The 11,829-nt window shown below is 38.6% G+C and overlaps 1 pseudogene; it reads left to right on the plus strand.

Moving 5' to 3' along the window:
• Positions 1-5,765: 5,765 nt before the first annotated feature.
• Positions 5,766-11,616, plus strand: LOC108305316 (annotated as a pseudogene).
• The last annotated feature ends 213 nt before the right edge of the window (positions 11,617-11,829 follow it).

Genomic DNA, 11,829 nt, shown 5'->3' on the forward strand with positions numbered 1-11,829 from the left:
GCGTATGGGCGACTTCCCGTGGCTCCAATCGCCAGCCACAAGGGCCCCCGGACCAGTGTATTTTGTACGGGAACCACGGCTCCAGGGCGCTGACAAAGCAGCCGCGCGGGGCAAAGCAGCAGCGCTGGCCGGCACAGCCGCACTGGCCGAAACAGCCGCACTGGCGACCATGGAGCACCTCCGCCTGGGAATTTCCTAGTCTGCGGGCAATAAAAACGCGGCATCCACTCACCCTCTGCGCTTTCACTGGGAGCTGCAATCCTGAGCTGTTCCTAAACGGCCATCTTGGATCCCCTGATTTTAACTTTCTAACTTGCTGATTCTCTTTTTAGCTGCATCTAATCTGCTATATAACTCTTCCTTTGAGTTTCTAATGTCAATGACTACTATATTGTTCTTGAAGTTCTATTTGATTCTTTTTTCAAATCTACCTAGCCTCTTCTATTTGTAGAGTTTTGTTTCTCTTATGTTTTTTATTCCTTCATTGATATATTTCTTCATTTTGAACATAGCTATTTTAAAGACTTGAATAATCCCAATATCTGAAATTCCTAGCAATTAATTCTGTGGATGTTTTGTAGCACCTGGATTAAGGGTAAGTCCTTTCAGAGAGATTTTGCATTTGCTTCTACCAAATATCCAGAGGTTTACATGTATGATAATTTCCCATTTTGGATGTTATTAGAGCATGTGGACAATACAAATATGAATCTCAAAACCATGTGAGACTAGTAGGGGATAGTTAGGAATGGGCAAAAGACTTATTTCTCACTGTATGTCAGTAGTTGCAAAACTTTTTAGTTTCAGGGCTCCTTCACTCTTAAGAGTTACTAAAGAGCCCCAAGAAGTTTTGTTTATGTGAGCAAAATTCCTATCAATATTTCCTGTATTGGAAATTATCACAGAAATCTAAAAAATATGTATTTACTGATTCATTTAAAAATAGCAATAATAAACTCATTATTTGTTAACATTTTACATGAAAAATAACTATATTTTGTAAAACAAGTACTAGTGAAAAGAGTGGCATTGTTTAACATTTTTTTTTTTTTTTTGAGATGGAGTCTTACCCTGTCACCCAGACTGGAGTGCAATGGCACGATTTTGGCTCACTGCAACCTCTGCCTCCCGGGTTCAAGTGATTCTCCTGCCTCAGCCTTCCAAGTAGCTGGGATTACAGGAGCGCTTCACCATGTCTGGCTAATTTGTTTTATCTTTAGTAGAGACGGGGTTTCACTATGTTGGTCAGGCTGGTCTGGAACTCTGACTTCATGATCTGCCCACCTTGGCCTCCCAAAGTGCTGGGATTACAGGCCTGAGCCACCATGCCTGGTCGGTTTGACATTTTTATAACTCTCTTTAGTGTCTGGATTAGGATAGACAGCTGGATCCTCAAACTTGCTGCCACATTCAGTCCATTGTGATATCACACATCATGGTGCCTCTGAAGAACACCATGTGCGCTTTTGAATTAGAGTGGAAAAGGCAAATAGCATCTTAGCCTTATTATGGACATAGTTCCATCTTGTGGGTCCATGGAAAGGGTCTTAGGAACCCTGCGAGGGCCCTGTACTATACTTTCAGAACTGTTACTGTATAAAATCTGTTTGAATTCTATACCTTGTGCTCGGGCCACTATGTCAAAATACATGCAAAGTACATAGACACAAACATACATGGTTATGCATCTATAAATGGACACATGTAAAGGTGCTCTCTTCTAGGTTTTTGGAAGGCAAAAAAAAAAAAGCAATTGGGGGTTGGTATGGAACAAGTATACCTCAGTTTTGATGTCAGTAATACTGTCTCCAGCTTTAGAAAGGGAAACAAATGTATAGCTAATTATTATATCTAGCATTTATTAAGCGCTTACTATATGCCAGGCAGTGTGTCAAGAATTCTACATATTTTCTCTTGTTTAATCCTTTTCTGAATCAGTGTGAAAGGTACTTTTATTTTCTTCACTTTACAAAAGAGAAAATAGACTTAAAGAAGTTCAGTAATGTGTCCAGTATTACGCAACCATTAGAATCTCAGAATGGCTAACTCTGGAGCACATCACTCTCAAAAGCTAGACTCTGATCATTTTCTAATCCATCCTTCACTTTCATTCAACTCTGAAAATCATTTTTTTAGTATGAGAATAAGATTTTTTATGGCTTTAAAATATGCCTAGTAATATGAAATAGGTTTCTTTTCTTGATATATGAATAAAGTTAATGGTTAATGAACAAATTTTTTGCCATAAAACTAAATTTTTAAAAATTCAATAAAAAATTTAAAAATATCTTCTCAGCTCTAGAAACCTGGTATTTTAGTCCTAAGGGGTAATTTCAGGCTAGTTAGGACTCTGAACATACAGCTGACTGAGGCACTTGAAAACACAACAATGATCTCAATTAACATGATCAGTTTCAGGAATGCATCTTTTAACTCAACCTGTCTTTCACAAACATGAGGGTATTCCCCCTGTCTTAGTCCACCTGTGCTTCTGTAACGAAACCTATGACTGGATAGCTTATAAATAATAGAAATTTGGTACCTTGAATGCTGTGTCCTCACATGGGGGACAGGCTGGCCATTCCCTCCAGCCCTTTTATAAGGTATTAGTCCCATCCAAGATGATAGAGCCCTCATTGCCTAATCACCTCCTAAAGGTTCCACCTTTTAACACTTGCATTGGAGATTCAGTTTCAACATGAATTTTGAAGGGAACAAAAACATGTAAGTCACAGCATTTCATTGCTGGTTCTCCAAAATTCATGGCCATCTTACATACAAAATACCTTCATTCCATCCCAATATCTCAAATGTCTTAACTCATTCCAGTACCAACACAAACGTCTAAAGTCCAGAGTCTTATCTAAGTATCATCAATATCAAACATGGCTGAGAATCAAAGGTGTGTTTCATTCTGAGGCAAATTTCTTTCCAGTTGTAAACCTGTGAAATCAAACAAGTTATGTGTTTCCAAAATACAAGTAGGACAGACATTTCCATTCCCAAGGAAAGAAATAGGAGAGAAGGGAAGAGTAATAAGTCCCAAATAAGTTGAAAACACAATAAGACAAACAGTAAATCTTGAGGCTTGAGAATAATCATTGACTCCATATCCTGCCTTCTGGACACACTGGGGTGGGGGTTGGGCTCCCAAAGCTTCAGGAGCTCCATCCCATAACTTCACAGGTGCAGCCCACACAGCTGCTCTCAGGGTTTGGAGTTAGATGCCTGCAGCTCTCTCGGGCTGATGTTGCAATGCTGATGGCTCTATGGGTCTCAGGGGCAGGCCTGATCCCACGAAGCATTGCCTCAGTGGGGGCTCTCTGCAGTGGCCCCAACCCCATGGATCTCTGGACATTGACCTAATGGGACTCTGCTGTGGCCCCACTCCCATGACTCGTCTAGGCATGGCCTTAATAAGGGCTCTCTGCAGTGGCTCTGACCCCACAACTCTACTGGGCATTGCCTTGATGGGGGATTGCTGTGGTAGCCACACTCTGCCTGGGCCTGAGGCTTTCTGACTCATCCTTTTAAATCTCGGTGGAGGTAGCTGTGCCTCCACAGCTCTTGCCCTCTGTGTACTTTTAGAGTTGATGCACACAGACACTGCCAGCGTTTACCTATTCCTCAAGAAGAGCAACCCCAAGGCATATAATCATCAGATTCACCAGGGTTGAAATGAAGGAAAAAATGCTAAGGGCAGCCAGAGAGAAAGGTTGGTCACCCACAAAGGGAAGCCTATCAGACTCACAGCAGATCTCTTGCCAGAAACCTTACAAGCCAGAAGAGAGTGGGGGCCAATGTTCAACATCCTTAAAGAAAAGAACTTTCAAACCAGAATCTCCTATCCAGCCAAACTAAGCTTCATATATGAAGGAGAAATAAAATCCTTTATGGACAAGCAATCACTGAGAGATTTCGTCACTACCAGAACTGCTGTACAAGAGCTTCTGAAGAAAACACTAAATATGGAAAGGTACAGCCAGTACCAACCACTGTTAAAATGTACCAAATGGTAAAGATCAATGATGCAGTGAAGAAACTGCATCAACTAACGGGCAAAACAACCAGCCAGTAACAAAATGGTAGGCTCAAATTCATATATAACAATATTAACCCTAAATGTAAATGGCCTAAATGCCCCAATCAAAAGACACAGATTGGCAAATTGGATAAAAAGTAAAAACCCGTTGGTGTGCTATATCCAGGAAACCGGTGCCATCTCATGCCAGTTAGAATGGCAATCATTAAAAAATCTGGAGACAACAGATGCTGGAGGGGATGTGGAGAAAAAGAAACACTTTTACACTGTTGGTAGGAGTGTAAATTAGTTCAACCATTATGTCTCCCCCTTTTAAATGCAATTATCACCAGAGTAGGGATATTTGCTAATCTTTACAACGATGGAGCAGTTCCTCACACCTGTTAGCATGTAATAAATATTTATTCAGTGAATGAATGAATGTACTGAAAGCCAGTTATGTGTAAGCAGTGCGAAATGCATCAACTCATTTCTTCTCACTGACTTACATTAAGTAGCTAGTATCCCCACTCCTACTAGAAAATGGGGGGTAAAGAGGTTGATGATAATGGTCATGATGATGATAGCAACATAAGTTGTCATTTGCAATCTTTCTGCTCTGTGCCAGTTGATTTAATATCACCTCATTAAATGCTTAAATTAGTCCTGAGTGGTAGGCATTTTGATCCTCATTTTATACCATTGGAAACTCAGTTCTGCACGGGCAAATAACTTGCTTATGACGACATAGCTGGGAAGTGACTGAATGAGGACTTGAATTTCTGACCCTGCGGTCCCGGTCCCTGGTTTTCTCTACAAGTTGCCTCTTTGAAGCGTCTGTTTTAACACTGTTGATCTGAAAATAAATTGATCTACAGCACGATTAAATTGCTTAATTCGATGTGGAAATTTGAGATTTTCCTATTCAGAGCATTGTTCCGTTCTTCCTGAAAATAACTGGTTTAATGTTCAAACAGTTATTCCAAAAACCACACTGTCTCTTAACAGAATTTGAAAAGGAAATGAGGTCATCTTCACCATTGTGAATGAATGAAGCCCAAGCTATACAAACCAAAGACAGACAAATCAGGTTTTTCGTTTTTGCTCTCCTTTTTGTTTGTTAAGTATGAAAATGTAAAACTTTAAAAATGTTAATGAATCTGGGTTTAAATGATACCTCACTGAAGAAGCTACTCAGGAAACTTGGTGGGTCTCCTACCTCTACTCAATAAACATTACTGATGTAAAGTCCTATTTCTCTGTACTGAACAATGCACCTTTATTTAAGTAGGTAGAGTTTTTTAGCCTCAGCACTCTCTTGCTACTTTGGGCAGAGAATTCTTTATTGTGTCAGGGGGTGTAAGATGTTTAGCAACACTGTAAGATGTTTAGTTACGTCCTTGGCTTCTCCTCACTAGCAGCTAATTAGGTCCCCCCACTCCTGACCTCCTGCATCTAGTAATTGGAATGACAAGATTTCATACCCCAACCTATGTTAGGGATAACTAAGATGAAAGCATGAAACAGTGTCACACAGGGATCCCAAGCAACGTACCAGAGCTCAAGTTTGTATTTTAAAAAGGTAATTGCCTCTGAAAAGATGCAGAATCTGAAGTTGTTCACTTCTTGGTTTGGAGCCACTTTTTTTTTTCTTTTGTGAAAACAGTAAATCTCTTAGAATGGTGCCCCACACATATTAAGGCCTTGATAAATGCTAGCTATTACAATCACAAAGGAGTGGTGCATGGTGGCCCTGAAGGTAGGTGATACGGTAGATATGACATACTCCAGGCGGGCAGGGAAAGGTCCGCCTCAGGAGATGCTGATCACTGTGGGATGTAAAAAAGAACAAGAATCAGTCATGTATTTGAAGAGGAACACTGTAGGTTAAAAGGCCTAGCCCCAGCTGCACACTGGAATTACCTGGGGGAGACTTTTCAATATGCATGCCTGGGGTCCCAGGGATTCTGATTTAGTAGGCTTGAGGCCCAGGCATGGGTGTTCATAAAACATCCCTAGAAGGTTCTGTTGGATAACCAGTGTTGAGAACCACCAATGCAGGAAAGCTGTCATTGGGGGAGGAGTGCACGTAGGAGAAACAGAAAGCCAGAGGGACCAAGTACAGAGAGGGTTGGCTTCCGTTGTCTGAGATGCTGAAGAGACAGGTGGAGGTCAACGAGGCAGACCCTCATCGGCCACATTAGGGTTTTGTTTCATTGGGGAATTGTTGGACAGTTCTGATGATCCTTTTCCCCGAATCTCCTCCAAAGCAGGGTCTTATGTTGAGATGCAGATTTTCCATGAAGTTAAAGAAGCTTGAACTTCAGAGTCCTTCATGGCGTGAGCTCCTTGGAGGGACACTGGCAGTGAGTTCACATGATCTTATGTTTTTGCAAAATGTGCAAAAAGATATTTTTGCCCCATAAGACCCGTGACTCTTAACACTACGTCTCCTCTGTCAAAAGTCCTTTCTTTTGGTGGGGTTGGAAGTGGGAATTTTTGGGAGGTTAAGTTGTGGATTCATTTAATTTAGGTTTAGTGGCAGGTGTTTATGTATTTTACTGTCATTTCCATGTGTACTGAATTATTACTGCATGTTCTTGCATAGGAATCATTTCTAGAAAATGGAATCCTCTGTGCTGATTCATCTGGCACTGTAACACATAGAGCTAGGTTCAGAGGCCATACTGTCAGATGAATGTGTGCTATGGTAAAATATACAAATGTTGATCCATGGAAGGGAACAGGAAGGGAACCAGCCGGAAGCTAGTCTGTGGAGTGAGTCTTTGCAGTTGTGAGAGTGTGGAATTGTAGCAAAGGGCTTAGCTCTCTGAATGATTCAGGTCTCAGAAATGCCCACTGTTAACATTATCCTAACATGAAGGGAAGTGTGATGGAGAAGTCAGTATGGAAAGACACAGCGTTGTTAAACGTTTGTGGTAAAATTATCTTACTTTTCCAAATTGGATACATGGATAATCATGTGTACTCATGTTAGGGCCCCTCCCAGGGGCTTAGAAGTAGCCTATGTAGACCCCAAGGGCCCACAATACAGAGATCTTGAAAACGGCAATTCTCTTATGTTGGGAATTTGTTTGTTAGGCAGCCTATGTAGTTACACTGCATCATATCATTTTCAAAGAAAATTGTGTAAAATCAAATTGATGAGAATTCTTGTGTTTATAGGACTATATGTATTTTAATGTTTAAGTTTTAATTTTTGTGGGTACATAGTGTGTACGTTTGTGGGTTGCATGAGATATTCTGATACAGGCACACAGTGCATAGTAATCACATCTCGGTAAATAGAGTATCCATGACCTCAAGCATTCATCCTTTTTGTTTCAAAAAATTCAATTATACTCCTTTGGTTATTTTAGACCAAACAATTAAATTATTTTTTTACTGTATTTACCCTGTGGTGCTATCAAATACTAGGTCTTATTTGTTTTTTCTAACTATTTTTTTGTAATTAGCCATCCCCCTTTCTCCTTCAACCTCTGCCCCCTGGGCTTCCCTCCCCAGCCTCTGGTAACCATCCTTCCACTCTATCTCCATGAATTCAATTATTTTAATTTTTAGCTCCCACAGATAAGTGAGAACATGCAATGTTTGTCCTTCTGTGCCTGGCTTATTTCACTTCCATCTGTGTTGTTGCAAATGACAGGATTTCATTCCTTTTTTATGGCCGAATGGTACTCCATTGTGGATATGTATTAACACCACATCTTTATCCATTCATCTATTGATAGACATTAGGTGGCTTCTAAATCTTGGCTATTGTGAATGGTGCTGCAACAAACATGGGGGTGCGGATATCTCTTCTATATACTCATTTCATTTCTTTTGGGTGTATACTAGGAGTTGCATTGCTGGATTATATTTTAGCTCTATTTTCAGTATTTTGAGGAAACTCTAAACTGTCTTCCATAATGGTTTTATTAAATTACATTCCCACCAACAGTGTATGAGGGTTCTCTTTTCTTCACATCCTTTCCAGCATTTGTTATTGCCTGTATAAGATGTAAGTCATAAGCAGTATTACAAATAAAGAGTCTATATATGTATAAACTTGCATATCTTATGCATACCAATATGCTATGCAAGATCTTAGTGTATTTGATGAATCTTGTCCTGACAAAGTTTGGTGGTTCCATATGAGACATCATGCAATCATACCCCAAAACATTTATTTAACCCAAAACCTAGTTATGTCATTAATAGAAAGAGGTAAATTTCATCAGAAATAATGATCAACTCTTAGCATGTTTGATGATTAAATTAATTAAGATAATTAATTAGTCAAACATAACTGGAAAATAATTTAAATTTCTTGCTGATTTGACACAAAATACAAACAAAAAATAATTTAAAACTCACAAAATGCTGCTGCAATGAAGACACTTATGACAGATCAGTTAATGAATGATCTTAATGAATGATGATTTAAGATTACTCACTCTACAAGAAACTTGAAGTGCCCTGAAATGTTACAGTTCACATATGAAAGACACTTGATAGAATTTCCCCTCATTACAGGACAATAATTGTAAACATTTTGCATGTCATTACCAATAATGAATTTTGAAGCAAAAAAAAAAAACTTTTGAGGAAGTCAATAATAAAAAAAAACATATTTCCATATATTTTGCTAGAGGAAACACTAAATAATGTTTCCTCTGCAGAAAATGATATTACAAAATTCTTGTTCAAGAGCATCCAGCCAAAAAGTGTTAAGCAACAGCAGAGCTATATTTTCTGCTCTGAAAATAACAACTTTTATTAAAGTTGTTATTTTTCTGGATTATGTCGTTGTTGTGTTTGTCAGCTTGTGTTGTTTTCTTTTTTGCCAAGTCACTTCTTACCTGAGAATGAGGCATTCTACTTTCTTTTTTTCTGAGACAGCGTCTCACTGTGTTTTCCAGGCTGGAGTGCAGTGGCACCATCATAGCTCACTACAGCCTCAATTCCTGGGCTCAGCCTCCTGAGTTGCTGGGGTTAGAGGCATGAGCTGCTGTGCTCTGCTTGTTAGCTTTCTTAAACTTATTATTATTTTTTTGTAATTTCTTTTTCTAAATATTTAGTCTTATACTTGATTTTATATTCATAATTTTACATTTTTTTCCTTAAAATTATGTAATTAAAATCACAACTTATATAAACTTGACTCCCGCCCTGCCTGATATGACATTTAGATCCCCTTGAACAGTTAGTGGTATAATAGTGATGTGATGTTCCCATTTCCCTCTATTTGTTGTAAAGTGGGAGAGACCAAAGAATACTGAACACTTTTTTTTGCACTTTAAAGCAATATAATTAGTCTAATTGTAATGCAATCCTGATTGAACAACAAAATACATGCAACATAGTTTCAACTCTCTTAAGTATTTTTGTTGATTTTTTAAAAATTACAAAGGTAGTGCAAACTATTAAAACATCCAAATAATACAGAAGTAACATAGCGAAAAAACCACCCAGTTCCCCAGAGGAAACCATTGCTTATTATTTGGTGTGAGTTTTTTCACCACACTTTTTCTATGCATATACAAATTTATATCTGTGAATATGTATGTGTGTATCTATATACATATATCCCAACATATATGTACATATGTCTAAAGTTAAAAAATAAACTTATAACAAAAACAAAAGGATAAAATACAATTTTTTAATCTTTTTATTTCTTTGAACAATATGTTATAAACCCTATTCCACATCAATACATATATATATATATATATATTCTTCTTGAAAAATGCAAAATATAGATCTAGTATAATTAAGTGAATCCCCTGTAGACATTTAGAATATTTTTATTCTTATTATAAACAATGCTAAGCTGAAATCCTTAAAAATATCTTTGTACACATTTATGAGTGTTTCTGGAGATCAGAGTCCTAGGAATTAAATTTCTGGATCAAAGGTTTGGGGCTTAAAAATTTCTGCTATTTATTACCAAATTGTCCTTCAAAAAATGGTTGGCTTTCACATGGTCACAAAATTTATGATTAAGGCCAGATTGAGTTATATGGTTGTCCCCAACAGACTTAGAAAGTGGCATGGGTGTGTGGCAGGGGTTTCTAAACCCAGCACTAGCACTTTTCCCCCTTTCCATGAGGGTTTCAGCTTAGAGTACCCCCTGGTGGGCAGCTTCTGAGTTGTGAAGGAGAGTACGAGAACTCAGATCTTCTCAGACCTGCAGAGGCTCCCTGGGTGGCGTTGGTCAATGTTGCTTCTGGTTCTCAGTTCTTGAGTATCTTAGCCGAATCATCAAGGCCTCAAGGAAGTAAGGTTCACCACTCTTCATCTTATCAGATGTAGTATATCCATCTGATAAGCCTTTCCTTAATAGTGATCTATGACACTCCCCAAATAAGCCTACACTTACCTATCCAGAAAGCAATAGCAGAGCTATATTTTCTGCTCTTAAGAATCTTCAAGGTAAGATTTGATGCTTAGAACTTGAGGATTCAGGTGGAAGAAAGTGTGAAAACCTTGTCCAGAGAAACAACGCAATCCAAGAAAGTACTGAATGAAGAGATACAGGAAAGGGAGAATTCAAAGAATGAGGCATCAAAGCACAATCAAGAACTGACATCTCAGTTTTTAGCTGCAGAAAATAAACGTAATCTTTTAGAAAAACAATGGGAATACATGTGAAATATGATAAAGCATGTAGAAATGGAGAGGACATGTGTCTTAGAGAAACAGGTTTCCCTAGAAAGAGAACGACAACATGATCAAAGACATGTTTGGAACCAACATGAAAAACTGGATCTTCTTGAATAGGAGTATAACAAAGTTACCCTTGCAGAAAAAAAAAATGCAAGAGTTGGAAGCAAAACTCTTTGAAGAAGAACACGAAAGGAAACACATGCAGACTAAGGCAGCTGAGTTACAGAATGGTCTAAAAACAAATAGGCTTACCTTTAAAGGTAAGGCAAGTCCACATGCTCCCAGTGCAAGAATAATTAAAAAAAAAGTCAAAACCACCAGAAAAATTAAGTTCTAGGAACGATTTTGGTGCACCAGTACATTATAGATTATGTCTGAGTGATATGCCATTTGTAGCTGAAGTCCACAAGTCCTGGCCATGCTGTGGCAGCCAACATTCAGCTTGTCTTGCATTGCACCTAATGAAGCAACACAGTAAAGCTTTGTGCAATTATCAGTCAGTAGTGTTCCTTTGGCAAAGCAAGTATCTTCACGAGGTGTTAAGAGCAAGAAGTCAGCAAAGCCTCCCACCTCTGACAGCACTAATAATGAGTTGTGAGAAGTCTTACAGACTTTACAGGATGGATTTGGACATAGGAGGTTTGATCACCAGCAGCTTGCAAAACTTATGCAGGAGTTGCCAACTGTTGAACTGAAAGACGACTTAGAGTGTGAATTGGAGGCCTTAGTGGGAAGGATGGAGGCAAAAGCCAACCAAATATCTAAAGTTTGAAAATACCAAGCCTAGCCAGAGAAACAGAAGGTAGAGAAGCAGAAGAAAAATTAAAAGCTACCAAAAAGACTCTGGATGAAGACGGAAACAGCAACAGCCATTCTTCTGGACCACAAATAAGAAGGTATACAGTATGAATGCAATATGAACTGTACCCACAGCTGTCATCATGTTGATGTGAATCATAATTTCAACTAGATGAAACCGTGTTTGCCACTGAGGTCAATACAGCACTTTTTTAAACAAGAAAACACCGAAACTTTCCTTAACAGCCAGTTAACAAAGGCTTTCTTTGTTATAAACTCAAAATTGCATTTCCAAAGAGGACACGAATGTATTGATGATGAGAAAAAAACTAGCA

This window comes from Cebus imitator, unplaced genomic scaffold (assembly GCF_001604975.1).
Source record: "Cebus imitator isolate Cc_AM_T3 unplaced genomic scaffold, Cebus_imitator-1.0 Scaffold62, whole genome shotgun sequence".
NCBI lineage: Eukaryota > Metazoa > Chordata > Mammalia > Primates > Cebidae > Cebus > Cebus imitator.